This window comes from Panicum hallii, chromosome 4, assembly GCF_002211085.1.
Source record: "Panicum hallii strain FIL2 chromosome 4, PHallii_v3.1, whole genome shotgun sequence".
Classification (NCBI taxonomy): domain Eukaryota; kingdom Viridiplantae; phylum Streptophyta; class Magnoliopsida; order Poales; family Poaceae; genus Panicum; species Panicum hallii.
In genome coordinates, this window is record NC_038045.1 from 51,328,496 (window position 1) to 51,344,983 (window position 16,488).

The 16,488-nt window shown below is 40.7% G+C and overlaps 1 long non-coding RNA gene across 1 annotated transcript; it reads left to right on the top strand.

Moving 5' to 3' along the window:
* The first annotated feature begins 14,897 nt into the window (after positions 1-14,897).
* Positions 14,898-15,871, top strand: LOC112890022. Its single transcript, XR_003228238.1, has 3 exons — positions 14,898-15,374; positions 15,475-15,506; positions 15,634-15,871. It is a non-coding gene; the product is annotated as an uncharacterized LOC112890022 (long non-coding RNA).
* Positions 15,872-16,488: the final 617 nt, after the last annotated feature.

Below are 16,488 nucleotides of genomic sequence, written 5' to 3' on the forward strand. Positions count from 1 at the left end.
GGTGCCGGTACGGCTAGGAAGGATGAGCTCCCACCACTGCTTTCTGTCATGTGATCCGACTCTAGGCCGTCAGAAATGCTTGTGAACTGAAACCGGAGACGGGCTATCCATATTGTTGTCGCTATCCATATTGTCCTCTTCTTTAAGGTGTTTGGAGCCTCAGGAGTTAGGACGACAGGATGTGAGCGTCTCAGGTCGCTGCCCTTGCCCTTTTTTTTTTCTTACATGGCTGCACTTGGTGTGGTTGGTGCCGATGGTGATGGATCGGCAGTTCTTACTTGGCTGCGTTTGGTGTGGTTGGTGCTGATGGGCGATGCTGATGGATTGGGAGGGGATCGGGAGGACAGGATGTGAGCGTCTCAGGTTGCTGTCCTTGCCTTTTTTTTTTCTTACTTGGCTGCGTTTGGGGTGGCTGATGCCGACGGTGATGGATTGGCAGGTGATGGGTGCCAAGATTCTGTACCCCCCGTGCACGGTGTCTGGTGAGAGCTTGAGTTCAGTTCCACTATATTCCAATTGAGGAATTTAAAAAACACAAACAATCAAACAGATCTATGCATCAATACTAACACCATGCACCATGTTTCACTTACAAATTTAGAGGTTCAAACTTCATTACTTATCGCATCACATAGCACAAGAGGCACTAGATAGCACAAATAAATAGAAGATAAAGTGGTTGATGAACACACCATACTCCGCCAACCATCACCCCTGGTTTACGGCACCATCTCTCAACCTTCTTATTTGTCACTGGATGTCTGGATCTATCCTCATAGTGAAAGCGGCGTGACAAGGGCAATAACGGCCTGCAATAGTTACATCCTGCTATCTACGGCATGCTACCTTGTAGTCACTTCCTGATGCCTTCTAAACCTACACGAAGTCTCATCGAATGTAATGAATATCTGCTCTCTCTACTCACTTGAGCAACTGGCACCTGTTTAAGAAAACGGGGCTCCAAAGGAACCAAATGCCTATGATGGGTAATGTGGACGTTTCCATGCTTTCATTGCTGCATCTCATTGCCTTTATATTGAGCCTGTGTGTCCTTTAACTCCACTGAAAATACATTGTGTTTTTTTACTTGTTCTTGTGTGATTTCTAAATAAAGATGTAGAAGAAGAAGCAATTGTAATGGATCTCGATGTACAATTTCAGTTCAATATAATTAGTTTGGCTCTTCATCATATTTCAATGGTTGATGTGCTATAACAGTAGAATGTATAAAAAATAAAACATAGTGTATTGTGGTAAATTTATGAGCAAAACAGAGTGAAGAATAAGGTGGAAATGTTCTCTAAGCTGTCAAATTAATAGGGAAACTAATGAGAACTTCCACATAGGATAGACCTGCCATGGTGAGCAACTTTCCCCACCATTGAAGAACCTCCAAAAAGATTTATTCCCTATGATTTCTTAGCAAAATGGTAGGGCAAGTTGTCTTTTCTATCAATTTTTTTCATGCGAAAATTACTAGCGAAACATGTTCCTCCTGCTTTTTTCTCTTTTCCTAGGAATTTGAGCTGTAGGGAAAATGGTGATTCTAGTAGCGCACTTAAGCAACATGTGTTTTGCTATCTTTAGAACTGCCCAATTATGCATGAAGGCTTATTACCATGATCGAGATGCTACTGTGGATCTCATGTGGCAGTCGTCGCCCTTCCTTTTCCTCCATGCCCTTGAGAAATAGATCGAGATGCCTATGATGACAAAATCAAGTGAGGTTGATTCCCAACACCTTCTAAGCCTATACAATGTCTCATTCAAACTCAGTGCGAGTGAATGTCTATTCCATATCTCTATCTGTCTGAGGAATTGGCGTCGCTCGCTCATTAAGAAAGGCTTGGAAAGGAACCTGATGCTTATGGTGGCATTGTGGATGTGGTGGTTGCCCTTTCGTTTATGCATCTCAGTTGCCTTATACTGGCCTCTGTGTGTCCTCGGGCTTTAACTCAACGCATCTAAATAGGCACCAACTCCTGTAAACAAAAGGAAAACAAACGAAGATCGAAAACTACACTTTATACCACGTGCTGGGGTTGCTCAAAATAAATCACTCTGGCTAACTTCAAGTTTGTAAAGAGTACACCTAGGGATAGAATACTCGGGTAGGATTTGTATTTGATGTCTCTCCAGTGAACCAGCTGTTTGCGCCAAATACAGTTTAGCAATGTGTTCCACGTGCTATTCTACTGTAAGAGCTGCAGTCTTGCAGGGAATTGAAGTCTGTTATCAGAAACTTGAAAGAGAAGAAGAAGCATAGATGCATCTTGCAGAGTGAAGGACTTCCGGACGCCTTGTAGTCATTTCATACTCGGGGTGCAATGCAATGTGATCTCTACTACTACTAGTTGAATACCGAATTCCCGATCAGCTTCATCTAGCTATCCTAGTATTCCTAGCAACTGGCTCAAGAAGGTCTGGCCATCGGTATCAACACATGTATAACTGGTGCCCTTTTCAGTTTTCACCAATCAAACAGGAGAGTGAGGAAGCACCAAGAGCAGGGGCACCGTGGTAGGGCGTCGCAAGGTGCCGATTTGAAAATCCTGGCAAAGAGCACGACCACAGTCAATTCCCGACGCCTTCTAATCCTACACCTACATGCAAAGAAGCATTGGTTAAGCCTGAATGAATAAGCTCATGTGGTGGATATGAAGGTGCTTCGTCGCTGCCGTAGCTCGCCATTGCCCTGTTATATTGGCACAGTAGCTAGACTAGGAGGACATCTGAATTCTGAATGTGCATTAAGTTCACTCAGACCAGCTGGTTGGTGGACCCGAGTGAAGCTGCACCTAATAGTGCATAGAGTTCAGGACATGAACATGCATGTCTGTCCTGCTGATCTGACTACCGCAGTTGATGCACTAAAAGCTGAAATCACGTTGAGATTGGAACCCGAGTATGCACTGAACAGAATCCTTTATTTTTACAATAATCTGATCTTAGTTGCACGAATTGATCCACATTTGAGCATATCTTGTCAGAGCCATTGCGGTGGATGCTGATTGCCTTTTTCTTCTTTTTATATTGTCATCACTGATTTTTTTTCGGGGTATTATTTCCTACTCTGGTGTTGGCGATGAAGAGCTATAGCATCGTGCAGGCTTAGTTTGTTGTGCTTATCAGTTAGAGACCTAGAGTCGCCCATGCTTCTCTCTGTTTTTTTTTTCAGAAGGACAGCAATATTTCATCATCGGATTTTCTTGTTCTCACACCTTGGGTTAGAGTAAAGCAGCACCATGATGCTGAACTGAAGATGCAGATGCGTGTTTCGAAAAAGAAGAAGATGCAGATGCGGACCAAGGGATGAGGAAGACGAGTTCACAGAGCGATTCAAACCAGCAGCAGAAGAAGCAAGCGGGCCAAGAGCCCAACAAGCAAGTCTTCGGTGACATCTTATTTTGCATGCCTGGTGATTGATTTATTGTTAACGCGATTAGACTTTGTTTTGATCAATCCAAAACCGTGCTCGGGCATTAAGTTAATGCCGTGAAAAAATTATTTGGTTAATTCCCTACGGTTTTTGCTTAATCAGGAAATTAGGGTTTAATTAATTCTTGCAACTATCTGATAGTCCTCTTGTTTATTTTTCATATCTCGAGTTCTAGACCTCCGATTGACGTGATTCCAGCTGGGTTTGTTTCATAATTTCATATGCTATTTTCTATCCAAGTTTCACGTTTTTAGAAGTTGCTATCTAGGAGATACACACATCTATCTACTATATTAATAAGAAAGTGTTAAAAGAAGCCACCACATTAATCTAAAAATTCACATGTTAATCTAAAAAAAGAAGGGTTTACAGCATTGGATTTTATGAAGATCTAACAATCTAGACTGAGTCTATATCAAACACGATTGATAAATATAATTATATAATTTCGTAATTATAAAAAAAGAAATTTAGGACTTGACCAAGAGTCCTATCCCAATATTATTAGTATATAGCTAAATTTGTAATTAAAAAAATAAGGAAATTGAGTCCTAGCCAAATATGATTAGTAAATAGTTAAATTTGAAAATAATAAAATAATAAAATTTAGAATTAATCAAAATTGGATTTTATTTATATTGATAAAGAAGTGTTAAAAAAGCCACCACATTCATCGAGAGGATCTACAAAATTCTCACGTTAATAAAAAAAAGAAGGATTTACACCGTTGAATTTTATAAAGATTTAACGGTCTAGACTAACTTTTTTCTTTTTTGAGGACACGATCACTCAAAGAATCCCTATCAAACACGATTGATCAATATAATTATATAATTCCGAATTAAAAAAATAAGAAAGTAGGACTTGAGTAGGAGTCCTATCCACATACTATTAGTATATAGCTAAATTTGGAATTAAAGAAATAAGGAAATTGAGTCCTAGTGAAATGTGATTAGTAAATAGTTATATTTGAAATTAAAAAATAAGACTATTTAGACTTAATCAAAATTGAATTTTATGGATATCTGACGGTCTAGACTAACTCAAAAGGTCCATATCAAATACGATTGATAAATATAGTTATATAGTTTTGGAATTAAAAAATAAGAAAGATAGGACTTGATTAGGAGCCCTAGCCGAATATGATTAGTAAATAGCTAAATTTAGAATTAGAAAAAAATAAAATTGAGTCCTGCCAGATATGATTAATAAATATCTAAATTTAAAATTAAAAAATAAGAAAAATCTAGACTTACCAAAAAGTTCATATCGAATATAGTTATTAAATAAAATTCAGAATTAAATAAATAAAAATTAGCACTTGAGAAAAGAGTACTGCCATTATAAATAATTAAATTTTGAATTTAGAACATGAGAAAATTAATAGTTGATCAAGTAATAAAAATTTATAATTTGATTTCTATTGAGTTTGGAAAGCCAACTAAGGATGTAAATAGCCCATGTAGAATAGGATTATCTAAGCCTACGTTAAGAAATATGACTTGAAATTGCCACACTAATAAAAAATGATAGACAATATAGACTTTTTTGATAATCTATTGGTTTAAATCAATTCAAAGAGTTTTTTAATACAATTAATATGTAGTTCAACTTGAAATTAAAACAATAAAAATTATGTAGGATTATATATGAATTTGGAGGGAAATAGAAAATACTAAATATCTAAATTATAACAAAAAAATAATAAAAATGTACTTATATTTTGAAACAAATTACTTACATAAAGAGCATAGGTCCCAAAATTTATCATACTACTATCACTATGGGTACATGCTTTTCATAAATAGTTAACCACTGATAATTGTGCAAATGACCATGAATTGTTTGGATCAGTTTGTTAGGGTTTCTTCAACGGATAAAAATAGAATGGCTTCATACAAGAAGCCCACGTAAAAGCCCCAAAACAATTTATATTATGGAGGAGAGAAAAATTAGCTTCAGCGACTTCTCCTCCCACCCCAAGCACTAAAGTGTTCTTGGAATTACCACATTACCGCTATGAAAATATTTTGCTAAATGTTCAGATCCACAAAAAAAGTTACTTCACCATTGAAGCCAAAACTAAAACTATTTTAGAAGGACCCAAAGTCCTACTAAATAGATAGGTTGTGTTGCGGTCTATATTTAGTCTATGTTATTCTTAACTGAAAGATAATATGCAATTAGGGAGCTTGATGATAACCATAATGAAAAGCATTTGAGTGATCATGGAGAAGCACAAAGCACAACTTAATAATAATAACTTATAAGGAACAACTATGATCAAAAGAATGGAGAGTAAAAAATATCAAAAAGTGTCAGACTCCGAAAGAGTGATAATGACCATAGAGAAAACAATGGATTGGCCGTGAAGAAGTATAACCACATAGTAGCATAGAGAGAATAAATGCACAATCAGCAAATTTAGGCTTGAAAGCAATGAGAGTTGCTACATCTTCGGAAGTGGAACAAAAACTAGCATACAAAAGATTAGAAGCACAACAATGATAGGACGACGGTACAATCATGTCATAGTCGTAACATGATATTAGCTGGGTCATAAGGTTGAGTACCACCCCTAATATGGTCACAGAGGCATGGTGATCACCTCTAGCGACAATGAGAAGTAGCAAGATGGATCTAAAATATTTAGGAGAGAAAAAAATGATAGATGATGCAATCACATGTTACGCTGATGTGATCTATAACGAAGAATCATGGAAGTCGATGTTTGACATTCGTGGTCATCCATAGAAAGCTGATGGAAGTGTTTGAAAAGAGAAAAAATACGCACCATCTGATATTAGGGAAAATAAGCATGAGAGAGAAGCACAAAGCATAAGGCTATACTTTATTAGCTGCAATAGTGAATATGTAGACCGAATTCGCGGCACGTGTTGAAAAAAAGATGCATCAATCATAAGATATTATGGGAGCATGCATGTATGGGATTATAGATACCGGGGATTGAAGAACAGAGAAAAGAAAAGAGATTATGTGTTTCTATTTTATATATTGAACTACTCATCTAGATCTTCTCTGAAAATGTGAGGATAATTTTCCATGCTAATGATGAAACTCTCAAGAAAAAAGTTGTATCGTCAGTCAAAAAATAGAAAAATATATTTGTATATAAGATATTACATTTCTCATGAATTCATGTTCCAAAAATACTACATGTGTTCCAAAAAATATGAAATATGAGAAATAAGGCATAGATAATACCTCAATTTAGACCATCTGAAAATAATTATAATAACATCATTTGGAAAAATTATTTGCTTCTATTTTTACGTTAAAATATATAGAATGAAAAGACTAGCTACCCTTGCGCGGGACACCTTGCTAGTTTTAGTAGACAAATAGAGTTTGTGTTCAGGGTGAAAAAGTTTCAACTGGATTTTGTGCTATCATTCACCCCCTCCTCCGATAACTAGATTAGAAGGTTTTGATCCTACAAATACAAACACAAGAGGAGAGGAATCACATCCTCAAGCATAGGAAGTCATGGTTCACCTCAAGCCCATTTGACTGCTTCCGAGCTGCATAGAAGGTTGTCCTCAGAATGACAAAAAGAGACTAGGTTGAATGGTAGAGATTGATGTGGACTGATGAAGAGTAGAACAAGGTTAATTCCGATGCCTTCTAAGCCTACATAAAGTCTCATCAAATGCAACATAAGTGCGATCTCTATCTTGCGAATATAGGCTGCTATCTCGATCTGCATAAGGAATTTGTACCAATTGTCGAGCCTGATGATGCTTACGATGAGCATTGTGATTGTGGTGGTGCTCTCTTGTGGACAGGGGACAGAACTACCTCTTTAATAATATATTCTTCCTTCAGCGCTCCCCTCCTTTTCATGTGTTCATACTCTTGTTGCTACATCCCGTTGCCTTTTATATCGGCCACGACCACCTCAACAAAACTGAAAGGGAAAAAAAATGAAAATGAGAGCTCAAATTATGGTGAAGTTAAATTTGGAGTCAGTCGAGTCCAAGTATTGAAGATACCATATGCTTTGCACGTGCTGACTGCTAGCTGAACACAAACTGAGATTGCTCTGCATAAGAGCGTGATGACCACATGCAACTGCCCAAGAAGATCGTTCAAGCATGCGAGCTTGGATTCGGATACAAGCAGCAAGCTGTTCTCTACCTTGGCCTTTGCTGTGTCTGTGCAAGCATGCAGGGCAATCTGAGCATACCCACCCTGATAAACTGAAATTGTTAAGGGTACGCAGAGGAATAGAATATAATCAGGAACAATTCAATTGTTGTTCTCTGGTCAATTTTGTTTATCGCTTCATGTTAGTTAAGTAGGATGTACACGGAGAAATTGATCAAGAGACAGCAGCTGCGTGCAGTTGGTCATGTAGCCAGGAACCGGCCGGGCATGCTCAAACCGTGCCGCTCCTGCTGTCCTGCAAGAAACCTCCAAAGAAAGTTCTGCGTTGCTCCCCTAGCAAGACGAAGCCAATGAAGTCGATTCCCGATGCCTTCTAGGCCTACGCAGTGCTTTCATCCGGATGCAATGCGAGTGCAATGTCTACGACATGAGCATCAGCTATCTCTATCCACATGAGCAATTAGCACACGGTCTGAAAATGGGGCTTCGAACAATGTTGTTTTTATATTTTTTAGGTAAAGAAAAATGTTTCAACTTTTGGCATCATGATGCGTAGAGCCACTGTCACATTGTTACATCATCCAAAATTTCAAAGTTTGAATGGGATAAAATAAAAAAATGCAGGCTATATATTACATCAAACACATATTATTTGCAATGCATCTGAACAAGTATTAGCTCGATAAAAGAAGGAAAAATAAAAGGAGAACTGAACTTACACTAAAACCAAAACTCAAGTAGTCAAGTACAAATATTGCAGATTTTGTGTTTGATGTGTTTAATTTCTCGTGATTTGCACAAAATATAATTCAGAATTAGCCAAATACGCAAGAAAGCCTCAAGCCTGTCCCTACTTCTCTCCATCAAAGACATGGTAAACTTCCACCAAGGTAGGATGTCACTGAAAAGATCAGTCCCAGTGCCTCCTAATCATACGTACATGATAATTCATACATAATTAAAGGGCAATATATAGTATCCAATTTACTGTCTAATTAGTGGGAAATTATATTGGCAGGGGGTGGGGGATGGCCCACCTTAGTCTGCACTAAGCTCTGCCCTAATCTCTAGTACTCCTTATGCTTTAAATTGTAGGTCGTTTTGGCAAATCTAAATATATATTTTTTTGCTAGGAATCATTTATCTAGATGCATAGTAAAATCTACGTATCTAGATTTACCAAAACGATCTACAATTTGGAATAGAGGGAGTATACAGCATGGGAGATCGGAAACAATTCTTGGTTACACACTGGTTCATTTGTGGGCTGCGCTGCACATATGACTGGCCTCGAAAACAATTCAATGGAGGAGGCTTAGGAAACAAAAGGTCCAGGAACCATTTCCGACGCCTACTAATCCTATAAAAAAGAAGGCTTGTAATGGACCTGATGTGTAAGGTGAGCACTGTGTACCCAAGAAAGCGTCTCACCTTTGCCTTATTTATAATCAGCCAGTGTGGTTGTGTGCCTAGGGCATGTGAAAGTCATGATTGTCACCAGATGGTAGTTGATTGCGGATAAAGATGACAAGCCACATGCACCTAGCACTACATTGACTGAAGTTGAAAACTCCACTTCACTGAAGCCTTGGTCCCGCTGAAGCTGAAACTCGGAGTCAGAGTAGCTCCGTTGCTGAGATGAATTGCTCTGCGTGACTATGGACAGGTGCCAGTACAGAGCACTGAAATTACGCATAAGTTTGAGTCATTCAAGTGCAAATATGGTAGATACAAAGCGACTCGTAGGGCGCTGCATGCTGAAGAGAAAATGCTCTGCTGGCAAAATAAAAATTTGTAGGAGTATGTACACACGGGTGACACATTATTAATTAACTCGATGTTCTTCCAGTGATCCAGTCATAATTTTCACATGAATAGGATTCAACAATTAGTTTCGCATGCTATAATTCTACCTCTAGAATTTGTCCAATCACTCCGGAAATCCTGTCACGGCTACTCCTCGCAAACCTGCGCGAATGCATAATGTGCTGATAGATCATTCCTGATGCCTTCTAATCCTCTCCTAGCTACATGTTACATCATTTGTGCGCAATGTTATTCTTATTTGTTGAGTGTCCATCCACGAGAGGAAATGGCCTAATTAAGGAGGGGTTTCATCATTAACACAAATGAGTGAGAGGAATTAAGTAGTAACCCAACAAGAGCAGGACACCCTCGTAGGTTACAAACGCCAATTTGAAGATGGATAGATGGTAGAGATTTACAGCATCATCCTGAAGCTGTAGGCCAATCAGATGAAGATTTATAGGAAGATGCATTGCCCGTGTAATAAGTTCCTAAATCCTGATGCCTTCTAATCCTACGCAATAAACCCGGCCCTGATGCCACTTGAGCTGAATATCTTCTGCGCACGAGTATTTGTCATGTTGTCCTCTTCCCCAATAGGAATATGATACTGATCAATAAGGTGGAGGAGGCTTGGAATGGACGTGATGCATAAGGTGATCAGTACTGTTGGATGCGAAGGATCTTCATGGAATCGTTGTTGCCTCGCCCTTGCCTTTATATAGCACCATGCGTTGCGTGCCAAAAGGGCATGTCAATGAGCATCATCAGATTAAATTACCAAGTGAAGCTAGCCACTAGTGCACACTTGCCAAACTCCACCACACTTGATGCCGATGTGACCGTAGTTAATCCTGCTGAAGCTGGAACTTGGTCTGACCAATCAGCTGGACGGAAGCACTGATTTGTTCGTCGCCTGGTTTCGTGAGACAAAGTCGTTCGTTGCTTTTGTTAGATTCATAGCCAATAAAAGTTTTGGCAATTGCACAGTCCGACCTTACATATATCTAAGGACGCATAACCAAGACCCCAGCAGACTCATTCTTGTGCTTTCTGAAACTTGATGAATCTGAAACTGGCCAGGGACTAGAGTTGTTTGAGAACTGCAGGCGCAGCACGCTCGTGCAGTCGTGCTGGTTGTTGAAGATGAATTGCTCCGCGCGACCGCGTCTGCACACACGTGCAAGTGCTCCAGTCCTTCCGCGCCGCGCATGATAGAAACAGAAAACCTGAACACAAGCTACAATTCCACAATTACAAGTCCATACCTAGTTTTTAAAATAAAAGACTATTTGTAAGAAAAGGGAAATTTACTAACATGATAGTCTGGTTTTCAACCTGACCTACAACGCTGGATATGGAAGACCATTCAACTATTAAAATCGGATAAATTTAGTCATGTCAGACGATTTTCTATTTTTTTAAAATAGAAAAAAATCTAGTGTGACCTAGAAAATTCAAAACTAACTCATTTTAAACTAAAAAAATGAAACTAGTATCGATAATTTTCTAAAAAGTGTCACCTATCTATTACCGCTCTATTTAAAGTTATTTGGATTTTGTTTATTAAGAAATAATGTGTGTGACTACAAGAACAAACTAGATCCAAATAATTGACAAGTAGAGTAGAAAAATATTGGTACTAGTTTCATAATTTTATAATCTAAAGTAAACTATTTATGAATTTTTAAAGTTAAACTAGATTTTTTTTAATTTTCATAAAAATGCAGAACCATCTTTGGAAGCACCAAGAACTAGATTTTCCCGGTTCCAATAGTTGAATGGCCTCAGGTATCCGATTCACAGTTGAAAGTTGAAAATCACTGGCTAGGACAAAATCTCACAGCAGCGCTGCAACGGATCCGTCAACTCGTAGTAGTGTTGTAGTGCCATGTAGATGTTGGAGGCCAGGTAGCCAGTGCTTAGCAGTTGTAGCTGCTTTCCTGATGCTTCATATTCACATCGTGGTGCATCTCTTTATTTCATGCTGTATTTTCACTCCCGTTTTGGTGAACCATGGACCTTGATGTACAAACATATTCGATGTAGGATCGATGGGGTGGTATATGGTGGATGAAAGGTTCAAAGAGTCGATCCTGATAGGCGAAGTTAGAACAGCATGCTTATGCGTAAAGATCTATTTTCTCCACTACCACCAGTGAAGGTTGCTAGAGATTTATATTTATATGCATCGATTGATCGTCGAGCACTGCCATAAATTGAACCATTGAGTACAGTGCGATTCAGATTGAATGCCATAAGGTTTAAAGCACTTGGTCGCTCATGATCTGCTGCAGAGTGCGTACTCCTTAGTCTTTACTTCACCTGATTGGATCGGACCCTGAATTTTGAAGAAAGTTGTTTCTTAAAAAAAACCAAAATTGCACTCAGAAATGGAGCTACTCTTTTCCGAAATTGCATTCAGAAAATGAGCACTGCCATAGATTTTGAAGCTTTCTGTTACAACTGAAACCAGCCATGCATCTTGCAAACACCGACACCTGCAAGGAAATCAAATGCTGCATCCCATTACGGGTTCTTCAGAATTTCACATACAGCAAGCACACAAAAGCGAAACAGGGAAGATGCAATGTCGCTTGTTGCGCCGATGAGCAGCAGGTGCTGTTCACCCTTGAACGCGGCGCACGTCCTCTGACCACGTCGTTCGCGCCCAAGAACGCACGAGCCATGCTTGATGCAACGATCTGAAGCCGTGGGCGTGGCCTAAAACAGAGCTCATCCTCGTTTCGAAAAGGATCAAGTCTCACTATTTGCAGAGCCGACAACGTTTTCCTTGTCATGTCGTTCCAAACACTTGCTCATGTTTCTCTGTTTTCTCACTTCATTGTTTTGCCTGACCTACATGAAGGGACGGAGTAACAAAGGTGGGTTAACGGGTGACATGTTCATATCCTTTTCTGAACGGAAACTAAATGGAACCAGGCTAATGTTCCACGATTTCATTCGAGTCGTTTGGGCCCCGGCCCGGCTACAGTACCGATGATGGATGGATGGATGGATGGTGGCAGATCGGTCACGCCAAAGCAGGCGGCGTGCCGTCGATGGAAGAAACGACTTGATGGCCATTGGTCGGCGATGAACGTGGAGACATGGACAATTTAAAGGCGCAGGACATGTTTGTGTAGAGAACAGGCAGGTGTTTGATTTTTGTCTGGATCGACTTGTGAGTTTGGTGGGTGATTTGCTCTGTAGCCACACAGTCTCTTTGGTTCTCTCTCGTTGTCTGCAAATGTCTACAGGACCATCACATCTACTCATTCGATCAAGTAAGTGTATACAGATTGACATGTGGAGGCACAGTCGTACAGATTTCGATTGCCTTGGTACATTTCTTTTTGTTACTTATTGGCCAACTTGCAACTAAGCTTACATCAGGAATACACCGCTGTCAAACTAAAAGTGGGACCAAATAAATACAATAATTAATCCATGTGTGTAGTGTCCCCGACCTCCAGCAAGCTGTATGTGAGCTATAGTGATCGCATTCCCGTGTGTGATGTGTCTATCATCGATTCATTGCACCTTTGGTTCATTCGTCTCTCATTACCTCCCCGTGTCTAGATGGTCACCACATGCATGAGGTGATAAGCATGTTGGGTGCAGAGGGCGAACTGGAATACACAGCAGCCGGCCGGACTTGTTGCCTGTCTAGTTGTATGTGTGGGGGTGGTTTGGGGGGGGGGGGGGGGGGGGGGGGGGGGCGTGATCCATTCGCGTGTCCTTATTGGATGGACGCGGACCATGCATATTGCCACACGTTAACGTTCTAGTGCATGTCCTTATTGGATCAGCTCGACAGCTTTAGCACTCTGCACTTATCAAGTAGCAAAAGCTTGGCCTAACCTTTCACTGAAACAGGTGTGAGTGTGATATAATATTGAGACACAAGAGAGGCTTTCACGAGTTAATTCACTAGTTAGCATCCAAGAACTAACTGCTCATCATATCATATATATGTAATTGTCGTGCACTGTATCAGGAAACCATATTCGTGACGGCTCTAAAAGTACATTGGTGACGGCGTATCAGTGATGCGGTCCCCGCGTCACCATTGTGTTAATAGTGATGTGGTTTTAACAACACTTGTCACCAGTGAGTGTTAATGGTAACGCGGTTTTGAAAAAACACGTCACCATTGATACTAACAAGTGACGCGCTTGGCCAAAACCGTGTCACCGATATGGTGCATATCAGTGACACCTTTTTTTACAGCCGTCACTAATGACTGTTGGCCATTTAAAAAAAATACAGGTTCGGAGACAATATAGGTTGAGAAACAGGCCACACACAGCCACAAATTAAACAGCCAAAACAGGTCTCACAAAACCAGAACATGCAGAACATTACATGTTCACATACAACCATGTTTTAGAAACAATATAGGTTCACAAACAGCTAGAACATGCAGATCTCACACAGGTTCAGAATCCAGTCTCACAGGTTCATAAAAAATACGAACTTAGTGCACTAGCAGCTTGTTTAGTCCACAGAAGATGGATTGGAACAATGGAACTCTCCTTCTTGTTGATGACTTGGGACAATAAGAAGCTGGCGATGTCTTCCCTAATGTGTGATAGCTCACTTTCTTCAAGGGGATCGGTGGGCACTTCAAACTCCTGCATGTTAGGGGAACAGAAACACCACCAATCAGGATGACCTCTTGTAACATTTCAGTTTTGGATACAGAGAACCAAAAAAGGATTTGGTGCTGCAGGAGGTGCAGCTTTTCTGAATACAATAGCAGCTATTTATGGTCTAGATGCAAACTGAGACTTTAGCGATCCTACTAAGACTAGGGCTCTATCCATAAAGAGATACTGACTCAATCTAAAGGATAAGACTTTGAGCACTGAACAAGCTGCAACCGTTGGATTGCGTTTGAATGTCGGATACGGGGCCGCAAGTTAAAGCCGTGACTTGCTGAAGGCAAGTCACCGAATCCGGCTCCGCCGTGCAGGCCCGGCCGACGGGTCCCAGGCGGAGCCTCACCGCGCTTGCCGCCGTGGCGCCACGTGACGCAGATCTCGCATCGCGGCCAGCGCCTGCCGCCGCTTCTCCCGCGCGTGGGCGGTGCTCGCCGCGCCTACCGCCGCTCGCATCGCTGCTCCGGTTCCTAGCGCAGACTGGTATCCACCATGTGGATCAGACTGGTAGTCGGGGCGCGTGTCTGATCGGCCGTGAGTTCGGAAATCTCCGGTTGACGGTAGAATCAGGAAAAAATCGCTCCTCATCCGCCGCACGGCCGTCAGCCCCCGTCACTGAGGTGCATCTCCTCCGCTCGGCCATCGCCGTGACGCGCAGTCTGGGTTTCGACCCTGCTCCCCCCTCCTCCGCCTCACCCCCTCTCGAGCTTCTGATTTTAACATCTCCGACGATGTTTTCTCTCTATCTGAACGGATCAATCTTGGTCTTGGGGCGTTCGATTTGTAGCGCTCCTACGCTAGATGTATGGTGGTTACTGGTTAGGGTTTTGGTAATGGGGATTGTTTCTTTCCAGGTTTGATGTATTTCTATCCATTGTCAATTTTGTCTTCTCTTACCAAGTCGAATTGATTACTGACCTTTTCCCTCGTGATTGATTTTGTTCTTCTCCATTCTGGTCCTGCGGGCAAAATATGGGTTTTCCTTTTCTTCCCCTTTTTTCTATTGCTGCTGCTGCCAAGATTTCTTGATGCAGGTCAGGTCAGATTCTTGTGCCACCACACTAGCGTCCTTCTTGCAGTGACATGTTCGCTTGTTCTCCACTGAGATTGAACATCTTTGGTGAGTGGTGCTCCACCAAGTCATCCTTTTCATTCTGGACTTGGTCATCTTGCAAGAGACTTTTGACTGCCTAGATACAATTACACATATTTGACAAGATGTCAGGGCCATTGAACACTTGAAGTCCTTTAACTTCTGAGTACAGCTGCAAACAATGACACTGAGCACTCTTAAGTACAGCTCCGATTACACAAATAATCTCGATGACTACGACTTGGTAGGTACAAAGAAATATGTCAATTCATCATGTCCTATTCCTACTTAAGCTGCGCATTATTTCTGCTGCTATGTTGACCTTACAAATTTGTTATTTGCAGACTCTGACCGTGAGCCCAGAGAATGGAATTAGGTACCTAAACACAATGACTCCATTTTCCTACATGGATAATAATAGGTTTTTACCCCCACGAATAACTTTGCACCACTGTAACAGGCTAACAGCATAGCTAACCTCTCCTCTTAAACATGCCTCCCAGGTCAGCTATCAATTAACAATCATTGGACTGAAGGGATATCTTTATGCAGCGCTAATCTTATAAAGCATTCTCCACCTTTATGCAGCGCTCATCCTATAGCAATTTTCACCATGCTCTATAAGAAGCCTGAAGACTGCCTTTTAGTTAATGATGTTGTCAACTACTTCTCAATGTATCTATTGTAATTACCTGTCTGTTGGAACTCAACTACCATCGAACTTAATAATCTTTTAAATCAGACTTAGAAGTCCACCCTTACTTATCTAACATATTATTTCCATCAATTCGCTGTCCGTTTTGTACTACGCCTTATACAACATATTTCTCAAAAACCGTGCAATAATATGCGCGCATGGGCGCGCGCTAACCACTAGTCAACCTGCTATTAGATCTAGAACAGGCCTAACATGGTGTAACATGACAAATGCGTGACAAGGATTTATCCAATATCAAGGAATATGATCTACTTCGGAATATGATTTTTTTTATTGCTACAACCGATTTACCCAATATCAAGGATGTAGGATTGGAAGAAGAGAATTGGGGATCGAAGAAGCACAGAGGAAGAACGAAGAAGAACAGAGCCATGACGAGCAGAGGAATCCTTTTACTTGGAAGTAAAGTTGAATAGTTCATACAAGATAATCCTCTCCCTCTTGGTCTCCAGTATACGAACTTGATTACATTGGCTACTGGCCCTGTTCAGTCGTGCAAGCACAAGCAACCCATTCTTCTGGGTCGGTGACGCATTGAACTTTCCTGCACTTTGTCAACTTTGCGGCTGATTCTCAGCAACACATGCATCCTCCTGTCCTTTGTGACTCCGTCAACTGTTGTTCAATGTGATTGCATATA